We start from the raw sequence: 21,774 nt of genomic DNA on the forward strand, positions 1-21,774 counted from the left end.
ACCTTGCTAGAGATGCTCAGAACCTTGGAGATCAGCAAAAAGACCAAGTGACATCTGGTCCACTGTTACAACTTCACATGAAATGAAGCTACTGGGTATCAAGGAAATAGGAGGAGGTATGATCAAAAGATTAGGTTCTCCCAACTCATGCTGGGAGACTGGATCATTGTAAGTAATTTGGAACTACCTGGAAAGCACAAGTTGGCTGATCGCTGGGCAGCCATGCCCTTTGAGATGGACAGTCAGATGCCAAACCTACTGGTTTTCCAGGTGAAACCAGAGGATGGGAATGGGCCTGTCAAGATTCTCCATTGGAACCACCTGTTGCCCCTGGGTCAAGAGCTGTGGGTTGACCCAGAGCCCGACCTTGAGTCTACACCTAGTAAGAGGACTCTGTGGTGACGCGGGGCAACTGAAGGACCAACAGCAGGAGAGATTGGACCGGCCCCCACCCCCGAATGGGATACTGATTCAGAAGATGAGGAAATAGGGCTGCCTTTTGCTAACTCCCCACTGACTGAGAAAGAGATTCCCAACCCTTCTCCTGCTGAGTCAGGTGAAATTGGGGAGGGGGGCAGTGGGGTACTATCTGTGGACAGCTTGGGTTTCAGTGGGACCTTGTAAGGGATGAAGCAGGGCTCAGCCAAGGAACAGAGGGGTCAAAGTTGCAGGTGGGCATGAGTGATAGACCAGGGGTGGCCAGGTAGACCAGAAGAATCACCAGTAGTGTTGGAACATGAAGAGGGAGATGAGGGGGTACGAAGGTCTCAGAGAATTAGGAGACCACTGGATAGGCTGGCCTATGTAGCACCGGGGGAACAGAATGTGGCCCCTTCCACATTGGGGAGCTATGTCACTGACTTTTACACCTGGGTGGACTTTATGCTTTGTAGGAAGGGTTGGCAAGTTATCGCAATGTCAGGAGGACATGACTAATTCTGGTGGGGGAAGAGTGTAACACCCTGAGAAGTGTGAGCCATCCAATGGGGAGAGTGTTTTCTCTGACTGTATGCCTGACACTGAGGTGATCTGGGGTTTTTGTTTGGCAAAAGATGGAGAGAGAAGATGCCAGAAAGGAGAGGTCATAGACACCAGAAAGGAGTGGACTTGGAGTCGACAAAGCCCAAGGAAATCAATGAAGGACCAGTGGAGGAGAAACTTGTGCACATTGGACTGTTTGATTAAAATGGGTCCTTTCCTTTTTGTTTTACGTTACTAACCCTTTAGTCAAATTAAAAATTATAAAGCTAAGTCGTTTAATTGCATATGGTGTACTGTCTGCTATTTTGTGGTAGTAATTTGTATCAGGGGAACAAATCACACAGCATCCACACAAACAGGAGGTTTTGCTCCTCAATCTCGTACGTTTGGTGGGGCCAGAGATTGTCTTCCCTAGACTTTCACAGCCAGCAGAACCGGAGGGTTACACAATAAACACAATTACAATAAATATTGCTGCAAATTAGGTGTTGAAAGTCTTGAAGTGCTTGTGTGAAATTCAGGCTACGTCCACGCTAAGCTGGATAATTTTGAAAACAAAGCTTTTTCTCTTCGTTTTGACCTTCTGTCCACACTGAAACGCCATTTTCATCCCCTGAAAACGGAGATTTTCAGAAACCATCTCCAGAGTGAATAAATCTGAAAACACCTAATATCCGTTGCAGTGTGTACGGGGTAACTGGAGCTTTTTAAAACCCCTGTCATGATGTGCTGGAATAGATGGTGGCAGCCCGGCATTTCATTGTTTTCTTCTTATTATTCTTATTATTATTATTATTACAGTACTACTTTATTGTCACCAAACAATTGATACTAGAGCGTACAATCATCACAGCGATATTTGATTCTGTGCTTCGTAGAACCTAACAATTTCAGAACAGACGGCAACGAGACTGAAGCCAGAAGAGTTAGAAATGTACTCACCAAATACTTTGACCCATAGCTTACTGAATAAATAAGTGTACTCACTTTGCTCTGTTTTCTGTCCTTGCTTGTATGAAGGTGGTTTACCTAATTATGCAAGTACTTCTCTGACAATAGATGTGTGACAGCCTGTTGTAACATTGTATGGAAATACAAGATAACACTGAAGCAGACATGTTTTATACATTTAACACGGTGCTTTATTAATGCAACAGAATTGGTCAGTTTTTCAATGTTTGTCGTCAGCTGGATCATACTGTACATGAACTCCCTGTCGGTTGCCTCCATACGCTCCAGTATTTGTTTTTGTTTTAGTTTTAAGTCCTCCTGCGCGAGATCCAAGAGCAAGTCCTTTTAAGCTTTTCTACTCTGTAACTGGACAAACGTACACCAAATACACCGTTTCCTCTTCGCTTGTTCTCTTTGTGTCCTGCGCGTGCCCAGTAGGAGGAGATTTGCCCAAATAACCATCTAATGTGGACAGAGATATTTTGAAAAACTCTTAGTGTGGACGCCTGTCATTTTTACTCGAAACCAGCGTTTTCAAAATTATCCGGCCTAGTGTAGATGTAGCCTCAGACACCATCCTGAATTTGAAATGTATTGTTTTATTCAGTGTGGTTGGTATTGTGGGAATACCTTTCTCAAAGGAATGCTGCTCTGCAAGTTAGGAGCTCTAGATCATACTTCTCGAAGATGATCAAAGACGGGAAATAAATCGTGGTCTTTCCAGTGACATCTTCATGACATGAACCAATTGCAGAACTCACTGAAACCACAGTTACACTGATTATATCTGTAAACCTCCTACCAGGGCTTGTATATAAAATTGGCTCATTAGCTAACTCTGCTGACAGCCACATGACTCGGCGGTGAGAACACCACGTTTCATAAACAATATACGTCTTGTGTCAGTATGATTTGGGGTTCAACCAAACAGGAATGTTGGGGTGTGCTGATTAAGGAACATTGACTGCACTGATTGCTATGTAAATACTGCTCCATGCAGTTATCGTTTTCAGAAAATTAACAGATCGCACACCAACATAAAGTTATAAAGTAAATATATTTACCAAGATTTCAACTTTAACAAACAGTTAGAGAAAAGGAAAAGAAAATTAAAAGACCTGTAACACTTAAGCCAGTCCAATGTGCACATAAATGCTGGATCTCATTTCTGGAGTAGTTGGGTATATCTCTTTACTCACTCATGGTCCAAACTTGCCTTGAAGACTATTTCTCTCCTTGCATGCTCCCATGAGCCTTCTCACAATGGGAGTATTTGTTCCCACAAGACTGGAAGCTCCTCCCTTTTCACCAGATCCAGGCAGAATAACACTGGTAGGTCAATAGTTTTAAGTACTCCAACATCTGCTTCTGAAAACTCCAGTTTCAATAAGTAGCCATCGTATGGGTACTCATCAGTACTAAGCCCTGAATCTCTAGGGCACTGAGTGGCGTCAATGGTAAATGCGTCAAATACCGGTTGTAAAAGGATCTATAAAGCAAAGTAGCTTGAGAACCTGTGTCAAGTACAGCTCTGGCATAAACACCTTTAATCCATATGGTTACATCAGAGTTTGGTCCCACTAAACCTTCAGGAATAGTGTTTTGTATTTCAGTATTTCCCTTGATAAACTGATAGGAACGTGTCCTCACTGACACGTCAGCCCATTCCCTGACTGGGTCCCTCCATAGTTTTACCTCTTCGCTGTTTGATTAATCGCTGATTTACCTTCTGAAGATTTTCCTCTCCTTCACACTCCCGCTTGAAATGTCAATCTTCTCCACAGTTGTAACAGAAAATACCAGTCACTTCCGTGCTCAGTAGCAGCCCTCCCTTTAGTACATCCCACCAGTAGACCCAGCTTCCTATCGGCTTTGTTATGCTTAGTGGCAGCACCAGCCAATGTCATCCAAAATACCTTATCTCTCAGATCTTTCATGACATCTTGCAAAATGCCCACTTGTGTGGCATCAGGGCTGAATGGGTACTTTGGATCTGTCTTCACTAGAGAAGACACAAACAATCTCCCAGATGTAATAGTGGTCAAAGGACCTAGGGTAATGGAGGAACTGAAGGAAATTCGCATTAGGCCCAAAATGGTGTTGGGTAAACTGATGGGACTGAAGGTTGATAAATCCCCAGGGCCTGATGGTCTGCATCCCAGGGTACTTAAGGAGGTGGCTCTAGAAATCGTGGATGCATTGGTAATCATTTTCCAATGTTCTATAGATTCAAGATCAGTTCCTGTGGATTGGAGGGTAGTTAATGTTATCCCACTTTTTAAGAAAGGAGAGAGAGAGAAAACAGGCAATTATAGACCAGTTAGTCTGACATCAGTGGTGGGGAAGATGCTGGAGTCAATTATAAAAGATGTAATAGCAGCATATTTGGATAGCAGTGGCAGGATAGGTCCAAGTCAGCATGGATTTACGAAGCGGAAATCATGCTTGACTAATCTTCTGGAGTTTTTTGAGAATGTGACTATGAAAATGGACATGGTAAAGCCAGTGGATGTAGTGTACCTGGACTTTCAGAAAGCCTTTGATAAGGTCCCACATAGGAGGTTAGTGGGTAAAATTGGAGCACATGGTATTGGGGTTAGGGTACTGACATGGATAGAAAATTGGTTGGCAGACAGGAAACAAAGAGTAGGGATTAATGGGTCCTTTTCAGAATGGCAGGCAGTGACTAGTGGGGTACCGCAAGGCTCATTGCTGGGACCGCAGCTATTCATAATATACATTAATGATTTAGATGAGGGGTTAAAAGTAACATTAGCAAATTTGCAGATGTCACAAAGCTGGGTGGCAGTGTGAAATGTGAGGAGGATGTTATGAGAATGCTGGGTGACTTGGACAGGTTGGGTGAGTGGGCAGATGCATGGCAGATGCAGTTTAATGTGGATAAATGTGAGGTTATCCACTTTGGTGGCAAGAACAGGAAGGCAGATTACTATCTGAATGGTGTCAAGTTAGGAAAAGGGGAAGTACAACGAGATCTAGCTGCCCTTGTTCATCAGTCACTGAAAGTAAGCATGCAGGTACAGCAGGCAGTGAAGAAAGCTAATGGCATGCTGGCCTACATAACAAGGGGAGTTAAGTATAGGAGCAAAGAGGTCCTTCTGCAGTTGTACAAGGCCCTGGTTAGACCACACCCGAAGTATTGTGTGCAGTTTTGGTCTCCAGATTTGAGTAAGGACATGCTTGCTATTGAAGAAATGCAGCGTAGGTTCACAAGGTTAATTCCCAGGATGGTGGGACTGTCATATGTTGAAAGATTGGAGTGACTGGGGTTGTATACACTGGAATTTAGGAGGATGAGAAGGGATCTGATTGAAACATATAAGATTATTAAGGAATTGGACACGCTAGAGGCAGGAAGCATGTTCCAGATGTTGGAGAACCAGAGGTCACAGTTTAATAATAAGGGGTAGACCATTTAGAACGGAGTTGAGGAAAAACTTTTTCACACAGAGGGTTGTGGTTCTGTGGAATGCTCTGCCTCAGAAGGCAGTGGAGGCCAATTCTCTGGATTCTTTCAAAAAAGAGTTAGATAGAGCTCTTAAAGATAGCGGAGTGAAGGGATATGGGGAGAAGGTGGGAAAAGGGTACTGATTGTGGATGATCACAGTGAGTGGTGGTGCTGGCTCAAAGGGCTGAATGGCCTACTCCTGCACCTATTGTCTATTGACAACCCCTTAGAAGTACATCATACTTGACTCAAGTGAATGCACTATTACTATAGCTGTTCAACCGTGCCATATTTATGCCACGAAGCAGCATGAAATTATGAAAATATCATAAACTTAAGATTATAAGATTGGGTTTATATCAGTATTGTGGAACAGTACATACTGGAATCTATTATTGAAGGCTCAGCAAATATACATTTGCTGAAAATGAGCCTTTCAATTGCTACTGGAATGATTTCTTCTTCCACAAGATAAAAGAGAAATATTATTCAAAAGTAAACAAATGTATAAGGTCAAGGCCTGTTACCAATACACCTCAAAGTCTTCCAAAGACCAGGCAATCAGTACTCAATCACTCAATGACATTCAAAACCCTTAATGGAATCAGGCTGATAGAACACCATACTAGTGTCACGCGTGATGCCAAGCAAAGCTACCGGATGATTGATGCTAATGAGAGAGATAACGGAAGACAATGGAGAAACATTCAAAATGCTAATAAGAGAGAAGAGAGGGATTAACGGAAAAGAAACACAATTCAGATATTGGCAGACTGGTTCCTTTGAACCTGAACTGTTTGAAGTTTGATGGACTGGTGATACCCCAGCAGGGGGATCAAAAGGGCAGGTTTGCTAAGGCACAACACACCACGAGACATGCCACAAGACCCTGGAAAGAGCAATGTAACCCCACAAGTGGTGGGAGTTTGGAGGTCCGGTTCGCGGGAACCGACCAAAGGCTCACAGGGTGTAAAGGTATGATCGGTGGGAACCTGGGGTGTGTATCCGCCCTTGCCTGGGTGCCGGGTTCACTACGGAAGAACGATCGTATCTGGAACGGAGGGGTCACAGTCGGTGACCACAGCGGGATTAGAAGATATCAAAAGGTCTGCCCGAAACCAACTGCAAAGACATCCAAAGGTCTGCCTGAACCAAACTGCATCTCTCTCTCTCTCTCTCTCCCCCCAACGGTACAACAACAGCGATTACTTCGAACTGTACTAAACTGAACTGAACTCTGCATCACTTAAGACTGATCGTTTTACCCCTAGACTGCGATAGAGTTTGATTGATTCCTATTACCCTATTTCTGCGTACACGTGTGTATTATCATTGCTAACCTGTTACATTTATATCCTTATGTTTAGAGTACTGTGTTACTTATTTCTTTAATAAAACTTTATTAGTTTCCAGTAATCCAGACTCCAACGAGCGTTCCATTTCTGCCGGTTTGGCAACCCAGTTACGGGGTATGTAACGTAAGTGGGGATCTCGTCCGGGATTTTGAATGCCAAATTTGGGACTGGGTAAATGATTGGGTTAAAATTCTGGAAAGAAAAAAAAGGGCAAACAGCAGAAATGGAGATTGAGGAATTTCTAAAGGCACCGACCTCTGAGGCATTAAAGGATGCCAGGAAAGCAGAATTGGCGACTGTTGCCAAATGGTTGAATCTTTTTAAGGGGAAGCCGACAATGAGGAGAGTGGAGATGCATAGAGCTATCGTTGAGCATTATGTATCTAAAGGTGTGTTTCCCCACGGGGAGCTGGAGGTGGTGTCTATGAGCAAACCTGGTGGAGAGGCAGTACAGCTGCAGATGGAAAAATTAAGACTCGAGCACAAGTTCCGAGTAAAGCAGTTAGAACGGGAAGAGAGAGAGAAGGAAAGGGAGTTTGAGCCGGAGAAGTTAAGGATGGCACTAAAGAGGGGCCAAATGCTGAACCAAGGTGGAGGGTTCAGGGCGACCCAGGAGGTTAGGTTGGTTCCCCCATTTGACGAGACCAATGTTGATCAGTACTTTCTACATTTTGAAAAAGTTGCTGCAAGTCAGGACTGGCCGAGGGATAAGTGAGCTGTTTTGCTTCAGAGCGTACTTAAGGGGAAGGCTCAGCAGGCTTACTCAGCGTTGTCCGCAGAAGATGCCCAGAGGTATGATATGGTGAAAGAGGCTATACTTAGGATTTATGAGCTGGTCTGGGAGGCATACCGGCAAAGGTTCCGGAATGTGAGGAAGCATGTATGTAGAGTTTGCCCGTGAGATGCAGACTTATTGTGAGCGTTGGTGCGCCTCGAAAGGGGTCAATGGGGATTATGACAGACTGCTACAGCTAATACTGATTGAGCAATTTAAAGGTTGTGTCCCTGAAGGTATGAGGCCCTGTCTAGATGAGAAAGAGGCAGAAACCTTAGCCGCAACTGCTAAGTTAGCGGATGAATATGCGTTAACACACAAAGCGAACTTTACCCCGAGTAAAAGCTACCAGAAGGGTAGTCGAGAGGGCGGAGGAAGTCCGCCGGCAAAGCCAGAAAGTAAGCCAGGGACTAGTGAGAAGGATAAGGAAGACAGGAAGCAGTTTGGTAAAAAGTCTCCTGGGGTCGTATGCTATAATTGTGGGAAAGCCGGTTACTTTGCGTCCAGGTGTTTTGCCCCAAAGAAGGAGACGGGGGAAGGAAAAACGACAACTCCAACTGGCTGTATTGAGCTAGCAAACAAACCGCTACGGGAGAAGAGGTCTGATAGAGTTCAGGAAGGGCGCGAGAAGTTTATTTTGGTCTGATTGGTGTTGGTGAAGGAGGGGTCAAACCCAGTTCCAGTACGGATCTGGAGAGACACTGGGGCTTGTCAGTCATTGATCTTAAGGAGGATGTTAGACTTTAGTGCAGAGACCGAGACTGGGGAGGTCAGGGTGATAAAAGGCATTGGGAAAGGGACTGAAGCAGTACCTTTACACCAGATACACCTAAAAAGCGACTTGGTCTTTGGACCGGTCACGATAGGGGTGAGGGCCGAATTACCGATGGAAGACGTGGAGGTCTTACTCGGTAACGATCTTGCAGGTGGAGATGTGTACCCAGCAGTAAAGCTGACGAGCCAGCCTGCCAGGACTGAGGACCTACCCATGGACTCACAGGTTTATCCCGTTTGTGCAGTAACTCAATGCATGCCCAGAAAGGCTGCCAAAGCAAATGTAGATTTAGCTGAGACATTTTTACCAGCCTTGTACCAGGAAGGGATAGAAAGTGAGAAGAAGGAGCAGAGTGGAGCGGAAGGAAGTGAGGGAGTTGAGGCAGATTTATCATTAGCGAGGAAGGAATTTATACAGGCACAGGAGTGAGACGAGGAGCTGATGGTTTTGACGGAGACAGCTTTCTCTGAAGCAGAAATAAAAAGGGAACCAGTGGGCTATTATGTGAAGGAGGGAGCACTGATGAGGAAGTGGAGACCAAGTACCGTGCCCGCAGATGAGGAGTGGGGGGTGGTACACCAGGTGGTAGTGCCGAAAATTTATAGGGACGAGATTTTTAACCTGGCCCACAAGATACCCCTCGGTGGACATTTTGGGGTGAGGAAAACAGTCGATAGAATTATGAAGAAGTTTTACTGGCTGAACATGAGGAAAGATAATTATTGAACATTGTAGACGGTGTCATTCCTGTCAGGTGGTAGGAAAGCCGAACAAGGTCCTGCCTAAAGTGCCCCTGTGACAGATACCTGCTTTTGGGGAACCTTTTCCAGAATAATTGTGGATTTTGTCGGTCCCCTGCCCAGAACTGTGAGTGGGCGAGAATTTGTGATGACTATGATGTGAGCCGCCACCAGGTTTCCGGAGGCTGTGCCCCTAGCAAGCGTCAAGGCTCCCGTAGTGGTAAAAGCACTTGTGAAGTTTTTCACTACGGTGGGGCTGCCAAGGGAAATTCAGTCAGATTAGGGGAGAGTCTTCACATCTCACACATTCCGACGGATGTTGGATGAGATGGGAGCAAAGCAGATTTTGGCCTCCGTGTACCACCCAGAGTCCCAAGGGGCACTGGAAAGATTCCACATAACGTTAAAGACCATGATTAAAATTTATTGTCAAGAGAACGCTAGAGACTGGGATGATGCCTTGCCTCTTCTGGTATTTGCCGTAAGGGACACGGTTCAGGAGTCATTGGGGTTCAGCCCATTCAAGCTCGTCTACGGTCATCGGCCCAGAGGACCCCTGACCTTACTGAAAGAGCAATGTTCCAGTCCGGCAGTACAAGTCAATGTGATTGACTATGCTTTAAAATTTTGTGAGAGACTTAAAAGGATCTGTGACCTTGCCAAAGAAAATCTACGACACTCCCAAACTAAAATGAAACAGAGGTACGATAGACGTGGCCGCAAACAAGTGTTTCAAGTGGGCGATAGGGTCTTAGTTCTGTTTCCAGTGGTAACCACCCCCTCCAGGTGAGATTCCACGGTCCGTACAAGGTGATTAAAAAGATAGACTCTTTGAATTATGTTATTGAAACGCCAGATGTAAGCCAACCCAGTTAGTATATATTAATATGTTAAAAGCTTACCACGATCAGAAAGCAGATCTAGTTGGTGTTATCACAAAAATTAATGAGACTAGGGTGACAAATGATAAGAGAAAACCCTTCTTGAAAAGATAAATATGGAGCCGACCAAATTAGAGAACTCTATTGTTTTGGCCAACTTTGCTGATAAGGTCTCTCACTTAACCCCTGAACAGAGCGAGCCGCTGATAAAGCTAATTAACTGGCATGCTGATGTGTGTCCGGATGTCCCGAGGCGATGCAAGGGGACAGTACATGATGTTGTTGTCACCTCAGACCAGCCTATTAAACACCACCCCTATAGGATGAACTTGGAGAAGGGCAAGCTAGTGGAGAAAGAAATTGAACACATGCAAGCCATGGGTATTAGGCCATCCAAATCGGAATGGGCGTCTCCCTGTGTAGTAGTCCCGAAAGCCGATGGGAGCATACGATTCTGTACAGATTACAGAAAGGTGAACGCCATCACAAAAACTGATGCTTATCCCATCCCAAAGGTAGACGATTGCATCGATAAAGTGGGGAGAGCTAATTACATCACAAAGATCGATTTGCTGAAAGGGTACTGGTGTGTTCCTTTAACCGACCGAGCGAGAGAAATCTCAGCACTTGTCACTCCACCCGGGTTATATGAGTATAATGTTTTACCGTTGGTCATGAAGAACGCCCCAGGGACTTTCCAAAGAATGATTAATTCAGTGATAAAAGGGTTAAAGAACGCAGAAGCGTATATTGATGATTTAGTGGTCTGGAGTGACACATGGGAGAAGCACATTGTGGCAATAGAGGAACTGTTTAAACGGCTGTCTGAAGCCAACCTGACAGTGATGCTCGCAAAAGGTGAGTTCGGCCACGTTAAGGCCACTTATCTGGGGTATGTGGTAGGACAGGGGCAGCTGGCACTAATGCAGGCTAAGGTGCAGGTCCCATCCTGACAGACAAGACAGCCCTGAGAAGGTTCTTGGGGATGGTGGGGTACTATCGGAAGTTTTGCAAAAACTTTGAGGATATTATCCTCCCTCTTACTAAGCTCTTGCCGAAGAATGAGAAGTTTGTGTGGAACGACCTTTGTCAACAAGCCTTCGAGAGTCTGAAGGTGATTCTGTGTCACCACCCTGTATTGAATGCGCCTGACTTTTCAAAACCCTTCTCCCTAGCAACAGATGCTAGCGACGAAGAGGCAGGGGCGGTGCTGTTACAGACAGACAAAGAGGAAATTGAACACCCGGTGGCTTATTTTTCTAAGAAGTTTAGTGTCCATCAGAGAAATTATTCCACTGTGGAGAAGGAATTACTGGCAATCATACTGGCATTACAACATTTTGAGGTTTATATTTGACCAGCACGGAAACCACTGATAATTTACACTGATCACAACCCATTAGTGTTTTTGGCCACTATGAAGGATAAAAACAAACACTTATTAAGTTGGAGCCTGGTCTTACAGGAATTTGATATTAAGATAAAACATATAAAAGGAATGGCCAATGTGATTGCAATTGTCTGTCAAGGTGTAAACTTCTCTGTATTAGCCGAATAGCTGATGACTACCTGTATATTAGTGTGAACCTTATAATGTGCATTCATGCCCATAATTTTTACCCCGGTAAAAATCCTTTTAAGGGTGGGGGTGTCATGTGTGACGCCAAGCAGAGCTACCAGACGGATGATGCTAATGAGAGAGATAATGAAAGACAATGGAGAAACATTCAAAGTGCTAATAAGAGAGAAGAGAGGGATTAACAGGAAAGAAACACAATTCAGATATTGACAGACCAGTTGCTTTGAACCTGAACTGTTTGAAGTTTGATGGACAGGTGATACCCCAGCAGGGGGATAAAAGGAGCACATTTGCTAAGGCACGAGACACGCCACAAGACCCTGGAAAGAGCAGTGTGCCCCCACAAGTGGCAGGAGTTTGGAGGTCCGGTTTGCGGGAACCGATCAGAGGCTCACAGGGTGTAAAGGTACGATCGGTGGGAACCTGGGGTGTGTGTCTGCCCTTGACTGGGTGCTGGGTTCACTGCGGAAGAACAATTGTATCCGGAATGGAGGGGTCACAGTCGGTGACCACAGCGGGATTAGAAGACATCAAAAGGTCTGCCTGAAACCAATTGCATCTCTCTCTCTCTCTCTCACTCTCTCTCTCTCCCCAACGGTACAACAACAGCAATTACTTTGAACTGCACTAAACTGAACTGAAATCTGCTTCACTTAAGACTGATCATTTTACCCCTAGTCTGCGATAAAGCTTGGTTGATTCCTACTACCCTAGTTCTGTGTATATGTGTGTATTGTCATTGCTAACCTGTTACATTTATATCCTTACAATTAGTGTATTGTATTACTTATGTCTTTAATAAAACTTTATTAGTTCCTAGTAATCACAGACTCCAACCAGCGTTCCATTTCTGCTGGTCTGGCAACCCATTTATGGGGTACGTAACACTAGAAACATGGCTGAAACATCAGAACAATCACCCTACACAGTTCAAACTTCTCCATGGCAGATCAAAAGGAAGGATGTCAAAAAATAAGATAATTTGTTAGAAAGGCATATAGCAGAATGATTTAAAGTGCCTGAAATTAGAAGACAATTAAATAGTTTCATCATGACAGGTTATTTTTTAGGAAGAACAAGTCTGCATTCTATTATCATCATCATCAGGTGCCAAGCCCAGTTTGAGTTTTGACTGCCATGGTCCACACACTCCTGTTTCGGGTCAAGTGGATCAATTCACTGGTATTCATTTCCAGCTCTCTGGCTGCTGTCTCCATCATCATTTGTCTTTGTCTTCCTCTTGCTTTCTTCCCTTCAATCTTTCCCATAATTACTGTGCATTCTAACTCCTCTTTCCTCATCACATGTCCAATGAAGTTACGTTGCCTTTTCATGATCTCATACATTATTATTCTTTTTGTGTCTGCTCTGTTCATGACATCCTCATTAGATATTCATTTCATCCATGATATTCTTTGCATCCTCCTCAGAAACCACATCTCTGCTGCTACAATTCGTTTCCTCATGTTACTAGATATTGTCTAACATTCTGAGCCATATAACATAACTGGATAAACCTAACATTTCAGTACTCAGAGGCCGGTTGTCATGCCTAGTTTAGTATTGGTCAGTATACTCTTCATTCTCATAAAGGTGTCTTTTGTCATCCCTATTCTTCTTTTGATGTTCATGTCACACCTGCCATCTGATATCACCCAGCTTCCTAAGTAGCAAAAGTTCTGTACTTCTTTTATGTCTTCCCCATTTATTCTCAGCCTGTAGATAGGATTCTCCTTCTTTTTGGATATCACCGTACATTCTGTCTTTTTGCAATTGATTGATAGACCCATTTTTGCACTTTCTTCAACAATTATATCAATTAAGTTTTGTAGTTCTTCCTCTGTACTTGCAATTAACACAGAGTCATCTGCATATCTGAAAGTATTGATGTTTTCACCGCCAACTTTGATTCCCAAGATGTCCCTTAGTTTTTGTAATAATGTTTCATTGTACACATTAAATAAATCAGGAGAGAGAACACATCCTTGTCTAACACCTCTCTTGATTTTTATTAACTGACTCACTTCTCCATCTATTCTTACAGCAGCAGTTAGGCAGAGGTCTTTCGAATCTAGATCTAGAGTTTTTTGTAATATTTCAAATAAATGATTGTGCTTCACTTTATCAAATGCTTTTGTGCAGTCAATATAACAAACAAATAAATCTTTTTGCACTTAAATAGCTCATTCTGATAGTATCCTTAACATTAACATTGCGTGTCTTGTACCTTTGTCTTTCACAAAACCACATTGTTCTTTACCTGTTTCAGCTTGAATCTTATTTTTAGCTCTTGTCATCAAAATTCTTATAAGTATCTTGGTGATATGACTCATTAATTTATGGTATTTCCATCAGCACCTTGTCCTATTTCAGCATTTAGATCTCCCATGACAGTAACAATATCTTGAGAATTGCATCCATTCTTTGCTTGTTCAAGCTCTTCATAGAATTTACCTATATCCTCATTTGTTCCATCTGTTGTTGGTGCATATACCTGTGTAATTGCTAAATCAAATGGTTGTCCTCTGAATCTAACAAGGTGCACTCTTTCTGATATTGCCCAATGTCCTAAAACACTTTCTGCCTTGTTTTCATCCATAAGAATTCCTACTCCATTAATATGGGATGTCCAATAAGAATAAACTGGTGTTTTATTTCTAATCTGACATGTTCCAGCACCTATCCAATGAACTTCACTAATTCCCGTGATGTTAATTGAACTGAATGATCTTTATTGTCATTATACATAGGTTCAACGAAACTCTGTTTGGCTTCCTCTCAGGCAATTAAATAAAGTGGTAGATAAAAACAAGACAGTAATAGAAAAACAGTATGAAATAGATAAGTAGCAGAAAATAAGTTGCAGCAGCACCAGAATATCACAGTGATGCACAAAGTGCCATTAGTGCAAGTATTTAAGTCCTTGTGTGTGCTCACCGTTTCAGTCATTGTTCTGTGGGAGTGGTGTGATGGAGGCCACGGCTCTGGGATAGAAGCTGTTCCTCAGTCTATTTGTTCTGGCATTTAGTGTCCTGAACCTTTTGCTGGACGGCAGCGGGTCAGACAGGGAGTGGCCGGGGTGTGTGGAGTCTCTGGTTATGCTGATTGCTTTCCTCCAGAGTCTGCTGGAGTAGATGGTGTCCAGTCCTGGGAGCTCCATCCTGACAATTAGCTGGGCTGCCTTCACCATGCGATGCAGGTCCTGTTGCTCAGCGGCTGTGCAACTAACATACCACACTGTGGCGCTGTTGGTCAGGATGGTTCCAATTGTGCTTCTTTAATGTCTTTCCATTTCATTTATCACATTGTCTAATCTTCCTGCTTGATATAGGGATCTTCCAAGTGGCAATAATTTCCTTTTTTGTTACTTTAATTTTATGAGCAGTAGCTTGATGACGGTTGGGGATCCCCTGCTGACCAGAATCAATCCCACCGAGCAAAGCATCTTCAGAATTGTCCTGAAGATCCTCTTGACGCTGTTGTTGTGTGATACACTTTGTGAGTTTGGCCATGGTTTTCTTAGCAAATAGATTCTAGGAAACCTAGTATCTAGCAACGCTGGTTTGCTATGGCCTTCTGTGGGGTGAACTGAAGAAATCACCATTTCTCTTTCCAATTGTTCATCTGCCTGTACTATAGCCGTTGTCATTTGAGGTCGTAGCTCATCTGCCTTTTTTTCCGTCATAAGTTCAGTTACTGAACCTGCCGGATCTGCCATTGGCCTTCGCTCGTATCCTGAGTGGCTCTGGGAGCAATGAACGACTAAGGGGTAACTCCATTTTCCCCAAAGCTCTGAAAATCCCTAATCAGAGCCTCATCACCGGTTGCAGTTTAGAGTCATACCCGGGACTTCTGCATTCTATACAAAAATGAAGAGAATGACAGTAACTGATTTGAAACAAGAAATCATGTGGCTAAATGTATAATCTCATACTACAAAGTTCAAAGAGCACACCAAGTACTTCACTCAGTCTGGAAATGGAAGTTATTTTTCCACATAATTAAGAAGAAGTCGCTTAGGTTTTAAACTTAATATGTTTCAAAGACATTCACTGGGATGGGTCTGTTTGTTTGCTCTCAGTGAATGATCTGTGTCTAAAGTTATTCTGCTGAACTAGATGTGAAAAAGTCAGTGTTTAAACCTTTATACCCAAGTGATATTGCTCCATACATGGCAGCTTTGAGTAACCAGATAGACATTTACACTTACTAATCCTAATCTCTAAATGTGAAGTGAATACTTAGAGAATTTTACATCACAAAAATATATTCTGCAAATACTTTCAATACTTGTTTAGCAAGTTTCTGTTTAGACATTGCAACTTTGTTCATACTTACTTTCATTTCTAACTGCAACTCAAATGCATCTCTGGCTGCCATTTCTGATGACTCTGTGACTTCAAATGCTCCTTTAAATAAAAGTTATGCTTCAAATAAGAGCTTTCCTTAATGTTGTCTTGTAAGATTCCACCATATAAATGCTCTCTCAGTGCATCATTAAGCCCATCATTGAACTGACACACTGAAAATGGACTCCCCTTCCATTTTATTCCACTTATGAAAACTAAAGAGTTCTGTAATTTCAAATTGTTCTGATTCTAATTGTTCCTTTAATACTTTCACGATATCAACACAGCTCACTTCAACTTTGAGTTGATGGTGACCTGAAAATCACCACAAAAGCATTTCAAACTTCAAAGCAAATGCACATAGCAAAACTGTTACTCACTTTTGTTCAGTTATTTCATTTGCTTTAAGATTGATTAGCCTGTACTCGTTTTTTTTATAAATCTATGAATTTCAACCATTTTCTGCCTTTTTTAAAAACTGACATTCTCTCCCTTCCAAAGAAACTTCTGTGGCTCTATACTTGTTTTAACTCAACTGCCTCTCTCTTTTCCATTCTGAAAAAAAACCTTGCAGCACTTCAACAGTCATCTCAGGTTCATTTTAAAGCTTTTTTATTGCCATTATCATGTTTTGTAACTTTAGAAAATAACCCAAAGAAAAACATTGTGGGCCAAAAGATGTGTCTTTACTTAGGCGCAAACAACAGGAATTCTGCAGATGCTGGAAATTCAAGCAACACACATCAAAGTTGCTGGTGAACGCAGCAGGCCAGGCAGCATCTATAGGAAGAGGCGCAGTCGACGTTTCAGGCCGAGACCCTTCATCAGGACTAACTGAAGGAAGAGTGAGTAAGGGATTTGAAAGTTGGAGGGGGAGGGGGAGATCCAAAATGATAGGAGAAGACAGGAGGGGAGGGATAGAGCCAAGAGCTGGACAGGTGATAGGCAAAAGGGGATACGAGAGGATCATGGGACAGGAGGTCCAGGAAGAAAGACAAGGTGGGGGGGTGACCCAGAGGATGGGCAAGGGGTATATTCAGAGGGACAGAGGGAGAAAAAGGAGAGTGAGAGAAAGAATGTGTGCATAAAAATGAGTAACAGATGGGGTACGAGGGGGAGGTGTCTTTACTTAGGTTTTCTTTAGTGAGGCCTGCATTTAGGTGGCATAATGCAGACATTCCACCACTCCCGGAAGTTCCGGGAGTCTCTAGTATATTAATAGCAGCTCCCTGAAGCCTGGAAATTATATACAATATTCTGGGAACAGATTTTTTTGAGAGGGAAAGCGAGAGCGAGCATCCTCATTGGTCTCACTTCGTGCTAACTAGACCTACTAGTTTTCTCTGTGGGCGGGCTTTACAGTCAACCTCAAAAATAATGACAGTGTTGCTCTCTGCACTGTTTGCAACAGTGACTTTTCTATTGCCCATGGTGGGTTAAAATGTAAAAGACATGTTGAGGTGAGTTTAACAGGTGTCATTCGTTCATTAGCATAGCTAACATTATTTAAACTAAACACAAAATAATCTGCAGATGCTGTAAAAGATCAAAGCAACACTTTCAGTACGCTGGACGAACTCAGCAGGTCGGGCAGCATCAGTCAAAAACGATGAGTCGACGTTTCGGGCCGGAACCCTTCGTCAAGACTGAAGAATGAAAGATGGGGAAGGATTTGAAGAATGCTTGTAGCGTCAGTTGAAAGACCAGTAATTTGAAAGACAAAAGGGGTGGGGGAGGGGAAGTATTGACGTCAGAGCCCTGAAAACAATGGGTGGTAGTAGAAGGAGGCGGAACCATGAGGGAGCTGAGGGAGGGGGCAGAGTGAAATAGGGATAGAGGAAGGGAGGGGGAAGGAATTACCGGAAGTTGGAGAATTCTATGTTCATACCAAGGGGCTGGAGACTACCTAGACGGTATATGAGGTGTTGCTCCTCCAACCTGAGTTTAGCCTCATCATGGCAGTAGAGGAGGGCATGTATGGACATAACTGAATGGGAATATGAAGCAGAGTTGAAGTGGGTGGCTACCGGGAGATCCTGTCTGTCGTGGCGGACGGAGTGGAGGTGCTCGATGAAGCGGTCCCCCAATCTGCGTCGGGTTTCACCAATGTAGAGGAGGCCGCACTGGGACCACCGGATGCAATAGATGACCCCAACAGACTCACAAGTGAAGTGTTGTCTCACCTGGAAGGACTGTTTGGGGCCCTGAATGGTTGCAAGAGATGAGGTGTAGGGACAGGTGTAGCATTTATGCTTACAGGGCCATGCTGAGCTCGTCAATTTCATTGACTTTACCTCAAACTTCCACCTAGCCATCAATTTCACTTACTCGATCTTGGACACTTCTCTCCCCTTTCTCGATGTCTGGGTCTCCATCTCTGGAGACAGACTGTCCACTGACATCTTCTACAAGCCCACTGACTCTCGTAACTACCTCGACTATACCTCTTCCCACCCCGCCACATGCAAAAATGCCATTCCCTATTCCCAGTTCCTCCGTCTCCGCCACATCTGCTCCGAGGATGAGGTTTACCGTTCCAGGACATCTCAAATGTCCTCTTTCTTTAAGGATCGTGGTTTCCCTTCTACCGTCATCAATGATGCCCTCACCCACATCTCCTCCATTTCCTGCACTTTGGCCCTCACCCCATCCTCCCGCCACCACAACAGGGACAGAGTTCCCCTTGTCCTCACCTACCACCCCACCAGCCTCCGGATCCAACACATTATCCTCCACAACTTCCACCACCTTCAACAGGACCCCACCACTAAGCACATCTTTCCCTCTCCACCCCTCTCCGCTTTCCACAGGGATCGGTCCCTCCGCGACTCCCTGGTCCACACGTCCCTCCCCACGGATCTCCTACCTGTCCCTACACCTCCTCTCTTGCAACCATTCAGGGCCCCAAACAGTCCTTTCAGGTGAGGCAACACTTCACTTGTGAGTCTGTTGGGGTCATCTATTGCATCCAGTGCTCCTGGTGTGGCCTCCTCTACATTGGTGAAACCAGACGCAGATTGGGGGAACCGCTTCATCGAGCACCTCCACTCCGTCCGCCACAACAGACAGGATCTCCCAGTAGCCACCCACTTCAACTCTGCTTCCCATTCCCATTCAGATATGACCGTACATGGCCTCCTCTACTGCCATGATGAGGCTAAACTCAGGTTGAAGGAGCAACACCTCATATACTGTCTAGGTAGTCTCCAGTCCCTTGGTATGAACATAGAATTCTCCAACTTCCGGTAATTCCCTCCCCCTCCCTTCCTCTATCCCTATGTCACTCTGCCCCCTCCCCCAGCTCCCCTATTTCACTCTGCCCCCTCCCTCAGCTGCCTATCACCTCCCTCATGATCCACCTCCTTCTTCTACCACCCATTGTTTTCAGGGCTATGACGTCAATGCTTCCCCTCCCCCACCCCTTTTGTCTTTCAAATTACTGGTCTTTCAACTGACGCTGCAAGCATTCTTCAAATCCTTCCCCATCTTTCATTCTTCAGTCCTGATGAAGGGTTCCGGCCCGAAACGTCGACTCATCGTTTCTGACTAATGCTGCCCGACCTGCTGAGTTCATCCAGCGTACTGAAAGGGTTGCTTTGGTTATTTAAACTAGCTGGCTAAGTGATGTCCATTGATGTCCTAAGTGATGAGGCCAAACTCCCTGTAGATTTGCTTAAAGTTGTAACAGAATAAACATGATAATATAATATAAGTACATATTTTAATGTCACATCTTTTGCATGTACCCAACTTGGTTTACAGATTAGACAAAATCACTAAACAAAGTATTACATACACCCTTGGAAGTCGATCGGTTGTGGGGGTGGATATGGGGTTGCTGGAGGCGGGGGTGCTACTCCCGGAAATGGTGGTGATACCTCCCTGAAATGAGTTTTTGCAGGGTGGGATGTCTGCATAATGACATATGCTATTCAAGTGCTTTTACATATAACCCATAATGAGTGATGTAAACAACAAAGTTTAAGTAATATTAAGTTATAATATTATTTAAGTTATTCGCATATTAAATAAATAACACTATCTATTGTTCAATAAAAACCCCGATGGGAGTTATATACAGGCCTCCAAACAGTAAATAGGAAGTAACTACAAATCATAATGGAAGATAGAAAATGCATGTCAAAAGGACACTTTTACAATAAATACCAATCACTGAGAATACACCTTTTACAGACTTCTGGATTATCAGATGCTAAGCCATCAGAGCTAATGGACCACATGCTGTCTCTCCTGGGACATCACCATCCTTGTTTTATTTTTATAGAACTCCCCAGGTAACAAATGCCTAATGAAGTTTGCATAGCCCTCGCTAATGCAGCTGTGAAGGACTACTGCTCAGTCAGGCAGTGGTGCATCATTCTTCCTCCTTTTCCTGCCTCAAATAGCCCAGTCATCAAGGCCCCCAAAATAAGAATGCCTGCAGCTGCGAAACAGACTAACATCACCTGTTAATGAGAAAGTGAAGAGTCACAAAAATCTCACTGTTGGCCACCAAAAGCAATAACTTCTTCTTGGCTAAAGTAGCTGGACCTCTACTGGGTGCAGATTTCCAGTGTGCCCAAAGACTGTTAGATGATCTTAAGAACTGCTGGTATGTGGATGTCAAGGACTTTGAGTCATTACCCTCTCCCTAGTAAGTTCTACACAATAATTCTGTATATGAGCGTACTCAGCTGCTAGGCAAGTTTCCAAACCTCATCAAGCCGACATTCTCCACTACAGTCACAAAACATGGCGTCAAGCACCACATTCCCACAACTGACCCACAGTCCACGTCCATGCATATAGACTGGACCCAGAAATGCCATCAAACATCAACATGGAAAGACTTGGCATTGTATGCCAGTCAAGTAATCCCTGGGTTTTGCGCCTCCATATGGCCCCTAAATCCGATGGTGTTTGCCACCCAGTTGTTGATTATTCATGCCTTAACAAGGTCATCAGTCTCCAATCACTACCTAGTTTCACATTCATGACTTTTCAGCATTTTTAGCCAGAATGTTAATTTTTCCAATGTCTACCTAAGAACTATTATCAGGTACCTGCATGCTCAGAAAACATTCCGAGAAAAGCCTTGATAACCTTGTTTGGCCTTTTTGAGTTTCTGCACATGCCATTTGGACTTAAAAATGCTGTAAAGACTTTCCAAAGGCTGATAAAGGCTGCATTAAAAGATGGCCTGACAATAAGTTCAAGGAAGTTGGTGTTTCTCTCCTGTGCAATGTCTCAACTAGTCACCCTCACCCCACTGTGCCCGCAAATGAAGGCAAACTGTTTTTGACTCCATATTTAGCATTTCACATCCAGACCAGAAGGCCTCACAGAAACTGGTTGCACTAAAGTTTGTGTGGCACGGCCTTAGAAAGGACATATGTGATTGGGCTGCGGGTGGATGGTATGTCAGCGGACAAAATTAACCATCATGTCCAGACACCTTTTGGGGTCCCTAAGCAATGATTTGACTACATCAACGTGGACCCTGTTGGTCCTTTTCCACCCTCCTGTGGTTTCACATACCTCCTTACCATGGTGGACTATATCACCAGATGGGCAGAGGTCATCTCTCCAGCATTAACAAAGGCCACAGACATAGCTCAGGCATTCATCAGCAGCTGGATTGCATGTTTGGCACCCTACCTAATATTTCTTCTGACTGAGTTCCCCAATTCATTTCAGACTTCTAGGCTGTGATGGCCCAGAACCATGACATTAGGATACAACACACCACAGTATATCATCCACAGACTAACGGCCTGTGCAAGAGGTTTCATTGCTGCTTAAAGGCTGATTCTTTTTTCCCCTCCTCAGCCCCACTCCCTGGCCTTCTCCCCATAACCTTTGTTGACAGGTCCAATCAAGAACCTATTAATCTCTGCTTTAAATACACCCAATAACCTG

The sequence above is a fragment of the Mobula hypostoma genome, chromosome Y (genome assembly GCF_963921235.1).
Source record: "Mobula hypostoma chromosome Y, sMobHyp1.1, whole genome shotgun sequence".
NCBI classification, from domain to species: domain Eukaryota; kingdom Metazoa; phylum Chordata; class Chondrichthyes; order Myliobatiformes; family Myliobatidae; genus Mobula; species Mobula hypostoma.